Source organism: Panthera leo, chromosome C1, assembly GCF_018350215.1.
Source record: "Panthera leo isolate Ple1 chromosome C1, P.leo_Ple1_pat1.1, whole genome shotgun sequence".
NCBI classification, from domain to species: domain Eukaryota; kingdom Metazoa; phylum Chordata; class Mammalia; order Carnivora; family Felidae; genus Panthera; species Panthera leo.
Window position 1 is genome coordinate 73762203 of NC_056686.1, and position 13898 is coordinate 73776100.

Genomic DNA, 13898 nt, shown 5'->3' on the forward strand with positions numbered 1-13898 from the left:
CTTTGGTTGAAACCGTATCAGCAGGTGCATCTTCTGGCTGGAGCAGCCAAGGGAATTCTTACTTCAGTGTTACTGGCAATCTTTGTTTCAAGAGTACTCAGAATTCTGCCTAACACATAGTAAGGGAGAAACAAATATTTCCTAAACTAGGCTGTCAAACCACTCAATCTGTGTTTCTTTACCTCTGTTCATTAGGTTGATAAAAGTCTCATCAATTTGGTAAGACTGGCCCTATTTCACTTGATTCATTTGTTGACCGCTCTTCTCCCAGGTATAACACTTTCCCAGAGACTCTTCCAAATTTTTAATTCAAATTGCATCAAGTGGTCTTCATGAATGGCCACGAGTGATGCTTTCTTTAATCTAATTCCGTTCTTGCGCCCGGTTATCACTGCACATGACACTGCTATTTATAGATACCCCCACTATGTTCATTTGTTCTGGTGACTTCTGCCCATTTCCATAAGGTACACATTGACTTCAGAAACGAATAGTATTTTGACCCCATCTGGTATTTATTACATGCTTGCTTGCAAAATTCAAAGTTCCGAATGCCTATACCAGGTAACTGCCCTTGTCCCATTGGTGATCTTCCTTTTCTCTCCTCAAGATACCTATCAATTCCTCTAAATTCCAATCCCCTTAATCTCTGAACTGGAAGTCTCCAGAATACCCTGTAACTTTCCACTGTTGCCCCATCTACTCTTAATTAGTGAAACTTTTAAATTTCTCCCTTCTACAGGATTCCATTTCTTCTTTGTATATTGTTGGAATGCAGTAAATAAAGATTGAGTGACTAGTTTCTATGTGTCATACTGCCTTGCTTTATTTAAAATTTTGTCAAGCACCACTTCCTGGCAGACATCTATTTTGATGAACTATCTCTCCAAAACTATCATCATTAACACACTTACTCTTATGTGGCAAGTATGCTTAAAGTTACAGAGAGATGGGGTGGGGTAGAGAGATGAGAGAGTTAATTATCAGAAAATGCTCCATTAAGTGAGGCCAATGAATGTCCCATTTAAATTTGAATTCACATTGTGAGTCACAAAATCTGCACTTCCTAAAAGGTTCCTGGTCTGTCCCACACGACAGATGTTCGGCAGATACATTTTAAAAAGCTACCAATGTCTATAATCCACAAAGCTTTTTCTCTTTTGGTAACATTAGTAAAAGAAAAACACATTTATTCTCCTTGCTAAGCTTAAAACAACAACAGGCGAAGCGGGCTAAGGTTTCTTCCTGCCCTGTCCTGACTGTCTTTCTCTTTCAGCCACATTATAGTCTTACTCATGCTCTGAATCAAAATTAGGATGAACAGACAGTTACCTTCGAGTACAAACGAAGAGGGCTAAGTTGAGACTTGGGGAGGGGTGCTCACAATTGTCCCCCAGTGGCCAGTTCTTTCATTTTTGGAGACACGGTCTTCGTATGTATTTATTCTTCTGCCCCATATGGATGTTCGCGAAAACCATTCTGTGGTTCTCCTCCTTTCTGTGTTTCTCCCTGAATTCTACTATGGCAGTCTGGGCACGTATCCAACATCAGTAAATGAAAATCTCTTCATGCAGCCCAGCTTCAGCATTGCATACCAGCAGTTAAATGCTGTCTTTCCTGTCCCACATCCAAACGTTAGCATATACAATATCAATAAGCGATTCCTTTCATCTTCCCAACACTGTAGAGGTGTTTATATTTGTGTGGGACATTTAAGCAATTCTAGCCAATGGGCTTGTACATGAGGCTAGGCCCCAGGCAGGGAGCAGCCTCAATTGGAAACAGGAACTGAAAGTGTTCTTGGTGAAACCTGGCCTCTGCCTGAATGTAGCTGTCTCACTCAATGCCTGACCTTCTTTAAAGAGGTCACCCTCAGAATTATGGGGCAGTTTGATAAGCTGGAATATACTAATTTATTGGCCATTAAAAAAAGAGGAAACTTTATTTGGATTACTCTGCTTTCTTGAAAACTTTTTTTTTTCATAATTAAAAACATCTGGAAGGCATTTTAATATATCATAAACAAGAGGAAATCCAAAGCACGTGACTTCGAAGAAAATGATGCAAATAGAACTCCTTGCCAAAATTTACTGTAATCTGTTTTTCTTTTTTCCGGGGTGGGAGTTTGGAGGTGGGGGATTCAAGAAAGGAGGGCAAATGAGAATAACATTGAAAATTCTACAGAGAAAACAGTTATTTCAAAATTAGTGTACTGCTATTTTTGGCCAGCGTTAGAAGACATTACACATTGGCAGAGCCTCTGAAATATATTTGGTTTCTTTTTAAAAATTAGTCATTTTACTGGTAAATTTCTTTCTGAAATGGATAAATAATTAAATAAACACAAACTAAATTAGGAGGTTAAAATAAGAAGGAGAACCAGAGAGGAGACATCTTCTAGGGTGAACTTGGGTAAAGAACAAGCTATTTGCTTAGTATTTTATCCTTCCTTTTTATATCCATCTTTTATTTGGATAACAGCAACTTAAGGGTACATGTAGGTCTACTACAGATCACCTCAAACTGATGCCTGCCTATGATATTTCAAATGTTTTCCAGCTTGTCTTTCATCACATAGGGCATAAGCTACCTTATGATATAAATGATGTTTTTTGAGGACTTTCTTCCTGTGTTGACCCTGGAGGTAAATGAGAAATAATCACCCATCGCCAGAATTGAATTCTCTTAGTATTGTGGCTAACATCACACACACACATGCACACACACACACACACACACACACACACCCCTACCCCTCCGTAAAACAGACCTAAAAATATCAGTGTGGCCAGTGTTTACCTTATTTGGCTTCCAATTCTTGGATGTATGCTTAATAATTTCATGAAATAACAATATACTTGGTGCAGAGTCTATTTTTAAATATATAGTTTATAGAAACTCATTGAACTGCTGTAAGCCTATAATTACACAAAGTATGTGAAACAATCAGTTGTATTTTATAAGATGTAGGAACCTCTATTTTCCTGGACAAATTCCAGACTCGGTACCATGGAAAAGCATGAACTAAAGGAAGACAAACCTATCTTGAGATTGTGGTTTGGTACTTCACAGCAGTGACTTCTCTGAATTTCAAATTCCTCACCTCTAAAACAGAAAGTTGTTATCTATTTTTTCCTAAGAAATAAATGAGATAATACTTATATGTAAAGAATCTGGCACAGTTTCTGGCAGTGAGAGCTCTAATTATTATTATTGGTATTAATTTATCATTATCCAAAATACCCCATAAAAAACAGTTGGTGGCAAGACATTTTGCCAATTTGTTTACAATGCTCCTTCTATTTTGGGGAGGGGGGCTGTGATTCTGCTACGCAGTTCAGTTGATTGAGTGATTAACTCACTCCTTCATTACATTTTTCCACCTGGGTTTGGGCTCTGGCCTCTAGGCCCTAAGGCAGACACATTCATACCCTTAGATGTGGTCCTGATATTCCAGGAGCTCTAGGTCTATGTAGGGAAACAATTAGCTACAAAACACCCATTCATCTAGTGCCAGGCATTGTGAGAGATGGTACAGATAAGAATGAGTGAGACAAGCTTCCTGCTTGGCCAGAGGAGCTCGGGGCTGGATTTGCCTCTCCAAACCCAGGTAGAGATATAAACAGCTGGCCAGCTGAGGAAAAGGTCATCAGTATTCACTATGAAATTTGAGGGGTGGGTCAGAGGTCAAGGTATACTTTGATGCAACATGGGAGACTGAAATAAAGCCCATAAAAATGGGTACTTGGGGTCCTGTTTATAAATATCTGTAAGAAAAAGACTTATTTACCAGTCAGCCACGGAGCCTATAAACTCATTAAGAAGTTTACATTTTCCAAATTGTGGGAGATGGCTATATGGATAGGGATTAGAGGTGGGGGGCAAGATATTCAAAGAGGATGGACACTGAAACCAGAAAGACAGGGCTCAATGTTCCAACTCTGTAATTATCCAACATGAGGCATTGAGCAAGTTACATAGCCTTTCTTCCCTTTGACTTCCTCACCTGCAATATAGGAATAAGATATATTCAGGGTCATTGTGAGGATTAGTGTTAATTTATGTTAAGAATTTAGCAGATGGGTAGCACTCAATAAATGGTGTCTATTATTATTGGCTATTATTATTAATCATCATTAAGAAGGCCAAAGGACTTATTTAATTTATAATCATTTTCCTTGCAATGAAAATACAATTCATATTACTTATAGATTTACATGTTTTTCCTATATTGATAGTATGAACATTAGCTAGTGTTTGGTCATTGGCCATGGTTCTACTATAACTAAAAAAGTACCTTTCCTACCATGATATGTGTTGGAAGTTTCAATTACTTACTATTTTCCAAGAAATTTGTTAAAGTAAATGTAGAGTGTAGCTATTTTAAAGATGACAGCCAACATCTTATAAAATTTATGTTAAACTAAAAAAAAATAATTTAAAACTCATATCTGAAGTAGATGATAATGGATTATATTTACCATTCTTCTAACTCCTCTGTCTTTAACAGAAACACAAAGCAACAGTGTGAATACTAAACTACAGATTAGGTAAGCGAGAGACTTTTATTACAAAGGAAATTACAAGGCTAATTTGCATTGACTGGTTTAAACAACAGTCTACCAACCAAACTAATCTGGGAAAATATTACCCAGAGACAGAAATGGAAGGGACTAGGCTAAGATAATGCTCTTTCTTTTTAAATTCATATTTCAGAATCATGATATCTTGAAATAGGTTGTCAGATGGGTTAATGGGCCTTACTATTTCATTTTAACACTAAATACAAAAAAAAATGTTTATGGAATCTACACTTTGAAACAAGCTTCCATAAGCCATAATCCAATAATTGTTAGCTACACAAGAGGCATAAAAAACATTAAAACTTTCCATGGGGGAGGTATGTTTAGTAGACTAGAGCTTTCATCATAAATATTGCTATGGGGCTGTAATATAACAAAAATTAAAACAATGAACTGCAGGTAATATATTAATATTATAAAATCATAGGCTGTATTGAGAGAAGGATATAGGTAAGCCAAATAATATGTACTAGTATATATGGAGAGAATATTAATAGTTGGTTCACCAATTCTGGTTAGGCCTGGCAAGTTATCTATTACCTTCAACAGTTTCAGAAATTCCTTTTTGTCATTTTGGATCTTGGCCTATGGTGATATTCTTTAGATGGCAATATCTACTCATATGGTTTACCAATTTGTATTGTCAACCAGTCTGTGTACACACATTTTGAAGAGCTATTTCGCTTTTGCTAGTGGAGCCACTTCCAGATCAGAGAGGAAAACAAAGGGGAAACCTCACCGTCTACTGTTAAGAAATAAACAAACAAAACAAAAGCAAACAAACAAAACCTAAACTCCAGAATTAGAGCAAGGTAAATGTATTTAGAACAAGATAAATATGCTCAATGATCATTAACTAGAACCTTATGAACTTAAGGATGTCAGCCATCAACTAATAGATAAGTAAGGGTAAAAAATTTTTAGAGATGTTATTCACACTGCCTATGTTAAAGTATTACTGCTGTAGGAGGTCATCAGTAAATTTTAAAACAGTGCCCGATTACTCTTCCTCTGTGCTCAGTTACTGATGCTATCTGCCAAGCTATAGTCAAACTCTGTAAATAAATAAACCAATAAAACCCTTGGGGGGAAAGTCCTTAATCTACAACACAGTGATTTTGTAGCTTGAAAAAAAAAGACTTTGCAAAATAAACTTTTGCGAGATAATACTAGGAGTGGTATTCATCCTTCTACTTATAGTGTTGAAACAACACAGGCAGTGGGGTTCATTAATTTAACAGAATAATGTTGAGCCAAACTGGGTACTGGTGTTATTCTGGAGAATAAAACAGACTGGGTCTCTGTCGCCACAGAGCTTAGAGTCCAGTATAGTATTTCCTTAAAGTCCTTAATATCCTTCCTTTCACCTCCAAGGAAGATGGTATGAACCAAGCCATCATCCAAACATATCAGCTCTGCCTAGAATTTAAAGGGTGTGCGTGGTAAGAAATAATGTTGGAGAGGTAAGAAATCTGCAGTCTTGGGCATAAATCCATCTTAGTGGTAGCCCTCAATTTCCAAATGAGTAATATTACAAATGAGATCAATTTCTAATTTCTTCCTGCATTATAATTTTGTAAAAAATGAGAAAGTATGAGATAATTTTTGAGAGAAAATATGTTACATAAGTCCTAGGTGTGCTCAGTCATAACAATGTATTCAAAACATTTTGGTTATATGCTATTAGAGTTAAGAAAAAGCTCACCATGGTCATGCCCACTTAAAAAAATAGAATGTAGTATATTCACTTAATAAAAGGTGAAGAATGTTAATGATAATGTGATTACAAAAGTAAAATGCTCAGAGGTTGGGTCCTCAGATAACGGAAAAAGATAATTTCTAATGAAAAAGCGAGCATTGGGATGAACCTTGACATATAGGTAAGATTTAGGTGTGTGGAAATGGCAAAGGGGGAATTCAGGAGGAACAAAATAGGCACAGAGTCAACAAGTCTCCCTCATTTGGTCAGTTAGACAATTTCATCATCCAGGGCTTCCCAAATACTTAAGATCTAGGTACAAACTAGGAGTCAGAATCCTGAGATGTGACAGGCTGGAGAGGGACTGAGGGCCAGATTGTGGCTGAGCTTGACTGAAAATTAATGACTCAACTTTGGTATGCAAAGAACATCACTGGCAAATTTTAACTATGATCACAGCTGTTCCTTCATAAGATTAACTTAGCAGCATTTTGCTAAGTTGGTTAGAGATAAGGGAGAAAAGTCTGGCAAGAAATTGGTCAGGAGACATAAAAAATAATAAAGTCTGGAGTGACCTAAGCATTAGAGGACTTGATAGTTGAATGGCTTCAGGGTATGAGGAAAAGAAACGAGGAAAAGAATATACTCCAACATTACCCCCAAGTGTCAAGCTTGGGTGACTGAGAGAGTGGTATGACAATAATGAGTGGTGTGCCAGAAAATGTTCTCAGAAAGAGAGAGTGAGAGAGAAAGAGAGAGAGGAAGAAAGAAAGAAAAATGGAAGGAAGGAAGGAAGGAAGAAGGAAGAGAGAGAAGAGGAAAATAAAACGAATCTGCAATTTGTAGCATTTGCCATTCTGTGGTGTAAATGCTCCCACCATGGCCAACATGGAGTTGAGAACAGGTGCACACAGTGAGCCCTCATAAGCTGGTAAGAGCCAGCTCTAGCATGTGACTTCCAGTGATGGATACCGAGTAAAGAGGAGGAGACCCGAGAAGGGAGCTAGGAGTTTTGGCTTTGGACACGCTGAATTTAAAGTGATATTTGCAGGACTATTTAAATGGCAATTTCAGCAAGCATTGGAAATGCTGGATTATAGTCCCTTTGGATAAGTCAGGTGGAAATATCTATCGATCTATATCTATTTGTAGATATCTCTATTTTTTATAACTATACCATTTAAATATATAAATATGAATATGTAAACATATGACATATACATATTTACTATGTAATACATATTAATTTAAATTATATATGAATATATGATATATATTTAAGGGTTGTCTGCACAGAAACAGCATTAAAGGTAAATAAGGTTATAGAATTCAAAGTGAGAAAAAGGTATAGAATTCAAAGTGAGAAAAAGAGATAATGATAGAATCTTCAAAAATAATTGTATTGGGAAGCAAGAGAAGGCAGAAGAATAGTCAGGGGAGGTAGGAGGCAAGTCAGAAGAGTGTTTCATACTAGAAACCAAGAAAAATCATTTTAAGAGGGCTTGGCTAAAGTGCCAACGGTGGTGGCAAGGGCAAAGGTAAGTAAATGAAAATACAAATCTTTGCGATGGGTCTCTTTAGGCCCCTGGGACTACGGAGGAGGTAGTTTCAGCAGAGTTGTGGGTGGGGAGAGAGTTTTAGCAGTGTATGTCTTCTCATTTTTCCCAACATATTTGGCAGTGAAAGGAATGAGAAAAGATGAAAAGGTAGGATATTTTCTTTTTTTGTTTTTTGAGCTATTATTATTTCAGTGGAAATTTAGCTGCAACGTAAGGAGAAAAACAAACTCTCCTAAGTCTCACTAGTAGCAAAAATGGCTTTAGTCCAAAGGTAAAAGCTTGCAAGCCCCATTGGGGCTGACCCTGGGGCTGCCCATTATTTGCTACGAGCCTCGCTTAGACCACTTGGGAGAAGAAAGATTCTCGCGGACAGCTGTGACCAAGCAAACAGGAGCAATGGAATGAGCAACATGAATCCCATGAAGAGGAAGAATATGTATGACAAAGCATTTGCTCTATGAAAAATATGGAGGCGGAGAAAACAAGGGAGGCAATGCCAAGAACAAATATCTGAAAAAGTACATGCTTCTAGAATGACTTGTGTTGTTCAGCCAATTTAAAGCTTAACATAATAGAACTGTCCTCCGAACCCACAATTCTTTCCCAAGTTGCTCCTCAAGTTGTTTTCCTCTTGCCTGGAACAGATGATTTCCTCATTTCCACATTTCTAGACTCTAAAATGTGAGGTCTAGCCATCTCACTTCCTCCTTAATGTCCTAACTTGCATTATTTTCGAGTTGCCCAGATAGCCTACATTGTGTTCTCTATAGGACACATAATAAAGAACAATATCTATCATCAATCATGAACAGTACGTGTGTGTTGACACAATTATTCCTAGTCTTGTGTTATATTCTGATTATTTCATGTAGGTAACTGGTTCCTTACATTTGAGGACTTATAAACCTTGTCTTTTCCTTTGATAACCCTCTTTTCCCTGTATGATGCATAATTATAGGCTGATTAAAAATGGTAGCTGATGCTTGTTGAATTGGATTGCGATTTGTTTAAAAAACATATTTTCATTGAAATATGTATGGGTACTACTACATGGAAGCGGTTGTGTAGCTGAAGATAAACTATAGTATATCTTTGTTTAAAAACACTTTGTTTTTAAAAGTAGGTTCTAGAGAAAAGGAATGGTTCCTCTAAAATGAATTTGGAAACAGCTGGAAGATAAAAGTAATTTATCAATATCATCAGTTTCAACTATAACAGGGATAAGACTTTTTGAAATAAATTAATTGACCCTCCCCCTATTCAGCCAGAGACATCCATTATCTCAGGCAGGATTTGGATTATTAAAGCAGGAATACAAAGAGGAACACAGTCATTGTTCAAAGAAGGTTGCTGTTTATTTTTTATCAGTGTGTAGTGAAACAAAGGTCTTGTGAATCAGGATTTGTGGCAAAAGAAAGGAGTTTCTAAATTTCAAGAGGTACCCACATATACAAATTAAACCATGGCGGTATGAAAATATGCTTCAGTATAGAAAGGAAAAAGAATTTAATGTAGGGAAAGCTCGGTTTCCACCAAAAGAAAGCAAAAGTTGTAGTCCTGACAGTGGCTCTGAAAAGAATTTGAGGGAAGGAGGCAGGAATCAAAGTTCAGTGTCCTGGATTTCCCCTCAGGAAGATGCAAGAGAAAAGACAGAAGGTTTGAAAAACTTCTCAGTACTTGATGTTTCAGGCAAGTGTAGCTCAGGAAAATTACAGACCTCTGGAGAAAATACCTCAGTTCAGCATGATGATAGCCACAGGATGCCACCTAAGATGTTTCTAGGATGTCATTTAGAAATTGCTGACCTGGAAGTATTCAATCAGAGGGAAGTTCTGAGAAGAACTTTCACAGGACGGTTCATATCAACATCAGGCTAACCTCTATAGAGGAGAAAGGGCTGTCTGACCTACTGAAACAGAAGGTGGGAGTGAGGAGGAGATCTAGAAGTCGCCTTATGAATCTAAGAGGCACAAGAAGATAGCTGAACTGAGAAACAATGGACTTACAAAAAGACCACCAGAATGAGATTAGGAGCAGTTGAAAGGAAGCTGACCAGAGATTCTGCAGAATCAGTAAGAGCCGAGGTAGGGCTGAAAGAGCAGTGAAAGCTGAGCTGGATATTTTTTTTTTTTTTTTAAATTGACCAGCCATAAATGTCAATGGCATTATGCCAACAACCCCCACTCCCCTCCCAAAGCAGTATTAACAATTCAGTGGGCACTAGTGCTACATGCTTGGTGACTAAAAAGACCTGAATGGCTTTGTCACATAACAGACCAGGAAAGATGTGAAGGACAGCATGCAGGCTTCCTTCTTCTTTGAAAGGAGGGAGGACACAGAAGCTTTTCTATGAACCCAGACACCATTTTGAGGAACAGAGAAGGAATGAGAGAAATATCATTAAGAAGAATCTACACTTTGAATTAACCCAATATTTATCCGAAAGACTGGTGCAAGTCTGGAATTCCTTTAATTACCAAGTTTAAGTTTGTATTCTCTAATATGCAATGGGAGGGAAGGCTTGAACATTTAGATTAGTCATGGCAAATGAATAGCAACATTTCTTTCTTGCACATTTTGAACCACAGACTCTACATTTTGATATGCAAACTAATAGGAGAGTAACAACAATGTTGGAAAATGTGGTTTGGGGGAAACCATTTTTAAATTGCCGTCATATTTTTAGCCATTTCTAATCTTAAGTGAAAAGGAGAGAAAGAAAATAATCAAAGAGAAGGCAATTTTTCCTTTGTACAAGAAGGTAGAGAGACTAAGAAGTGAGATCTGAATACCAATAGTAAAGCAAGGCAAAATCTCATAACCCAGGATTCAAGCTATTAAGGCTAATGCCACTGCTAGGAACCTGAGCACAATCCATATTTTCAACATCTGAAGAATCAAAAATGAAATGAAAAATTTTGCTTTCTAAAACAAAGTAGGATTAAATAGAGTTGATTAGGGTAAAGTTTATTGACAAAGGCAAAATATCTATAAAGTTGTGTTCATTTAAATATTGCTCTAAAAGTGCGTCCCTTTAATAGACTGTGGAGGTGTTACAATTTAGTGATGTATTTATATTATTTATTTTAGCAAATGGTTTGTTTTATAGGAAAAAGCTTAATTGAGAATAAAACATATGTAAGTTTATGACTGTACAGTATCTTGTAGAATGGGCTTATTTTCACATGTAAGACATCACCAAACACCTGTGGGCAGTTACCCAGACAGGAGATGTTGATAATCTTGATTATTGTACAAATTGAAGAAACTTTGTCAATTTGAGGGTTTTTTTTTTAATATAAAAATAAAATCTTCCCGAAACTATCTTTTCCTTTTTTAATGTTTATTTGTTTTTGACAGAGAGAGAGAGAGAGAGAGAGAGACAGAGACAGAGTGTGAGGGGAGGAGGGGCAGAGGGAGAGGCAGACACAGAATCTGAAGCAAGCTGCAGGCTCTCAGCTGTCAGCACAGAGCCTGATGCGGGGCTCTAACTCATGACCTGTGAGATCATGGCCTGAGCTGAAGTTGGATGCTTAACTGACTGAGCCACCCAGGGTTTCCTGAAACTATCTTTTCCTGACTGAAACTTTCAGTTTATTAAAAACAAAATTTGGGGGTACCTGGGTGGCTCAGTCAGTTGAGCAACCAGCTCTTGGTTTTGGCTTAAGTCATGATCTTGTGATTCATGAGTTCAAGCCCTGAGTCAGGCTCTGTGCTGATGGCACAGGGCCGGCTTGCAGTTCTCTCTCTCCCCCTCTATGCCCTTCCCGACCCCAGATAAATAAATAAACTTAAGAAAATAAAAACAAAATTTTGGTACAGTTACTGGAAAATGTATATTTTTTATTGCATAGTGCCTTTCAATGCTGTTGAAAAAGTCATTCATATTTATTGTCATATTATTCTCCTTAAGAAAAAAATTTCCATTTCATAGCTCTATAGGTATCAAGTAATGCCACAATTTTTTAAATTTTAATAAGATAAATATTAAAATAACTTGGTAAGTGCATCCTCTTTAAAATATTCTCCCTCCCTATCTACATTGTGCCCCCACTCCAAAAAAAAAAAAACTATGAAGAATTTTGAAGATTAAACTTCTCCACAGTTGGGCCTATGGTGAAGAAATGTTATAAAAGTAAACTGGAACATTAAAAGAAGATACGAATGAGTCGCATGGATTTGCAAATATATTCAACTTAACTGGTAATCACAGGAGAATAAGTAAAAACATGATTCAAATTTTTTCCCATTAAATATGATGGACAAGTTTTCTGTTTTGTTTTTATTACTAGTAGTCATTCTTGCCACTGTACAGTAAGAGATGAACTCTCATCCGTGGTTGGTAGAAGCAGAATTTGGTGCAATCTTTCTGTAAAGTACTTTAAAGGTATGTATAGAATGTCTACAAATTGATAGGATTTGAACTATAATCTTCATACATGACAATCTAACCTAAAGATATAGAGGTAAGTCAATGAACCATGTGCATGAATTTTTATCAAATACTTGTTATTAGAAAAAATAGAAATCATCTAAATGTCCAGAGATAAGAAACACATTAAATAAAAAACAGAATTCTTTTTTCTTGCCTCAGTTTGGAGATGGCCATATAGGCTGTTGAGTTCAGTTCTCTACTAGTCAATATCACATTTGACCCAAGGACCATTTCATGCTGGCATTAATCCATTTGCTAATAGTATAGTAGGCTATTGATTAAGAATATGTTTTCAAAGCCTATGTAAAGCAACAGTAAAATTCTCACCATAAAATTTTCTGTTAGTGTATGTGTATTTAGAAGGGAGGGGAAGAAAAATAGTTCAAAATGCTAACAGAGATTATCTCTTAGTGGTGAAATACCATGTGGTTTTATCCTATTTTCTTCTTTAACTTTTTAACTTTTATAAATTTTCTACTGTGAAAATTCACTAGTTTAAAAATCACAAAAAAGTAAAAATTATTAAAACTGAAGATAAAATAAGTCCTGAAAACATCATGTCTGTTATATTTTATAAATAAAATTCAAGTTCCCCAAATTCATCCATTTGTATACAAAATTCTATTAAATATTTCCATAAAAACAGAAATGAAGTACAGAAACTTTCAAAAAATGAGGTTAGATTACTGTCCCAGATCATGAATATTTGGAAAATATTTCATATTTTTATAGGAATCCACAGTTTTCAAAGCAGTTGCATATATATGAATCATGTACCTCTACTCCTCCCTCAATCTCTTTTCATTATAGAATCAGAGAAATTGAGTGGAAAGAAACCCTAGTAACCAGCCAATGGAAATCCTGCTTAGTGCAAAGGAACATATCATAACGCCCCTGAGAGAGACTTTTCAACCGTGTGACTATTTCTAAAGCTCAAGACATCAGAAGGCATTTTCATTTTCTGAATAGTTTCGGTAGTTATAAAGTTATTCTTTTAGTGAATGAAAACAAAAGAATGTAGTGGCTACTTATTCCCTACTTCCTTAAAAAGACATTGACCATTCCCAGCCCTGATCTTCTATTTGTTTTTTTAAAAGTGTGGTCCACAGACTATCTGCATGAAAACCAGAGAACCTCTTTTGAAATATTGGTTTCTGGCCTCCACCTGAGACCTCCTGAGCCAGAATATTGGAACCTAGGATTATTTTTTCACTAACTTCTTAATTGATTCTTGGACACCCTGGGGGGTAGAAGGCTCAGCTGGGAAGGAACGAGCCATTCTTAGTTGTTTGCTTTGGTTTGAAGACTGCAACAGGGGCTTACACATTCAGTCCTCCACTGGCCAACATGACACATGATGTGAGGGCCACTTCATTTCATCACTATTCTCCTTGTTAAGCTATAATTCATTCAACATTCACCATTTATTGTGTCAGGCACTATGTCAGGTTCTGAGAACACAAAGATGAAGTACATGTGGTCTCTGCTGGTGAGGAGCTCATTGCTAGGCACAGTATTTTGTGATCTACATAACTGAGAGCGGTTGACCTTTTCTGTTATCAGAATTTGATTTCTTTTCTTCTGTTACCTTGTTCTGGGAGGTAATACCAATTGGAAAATTC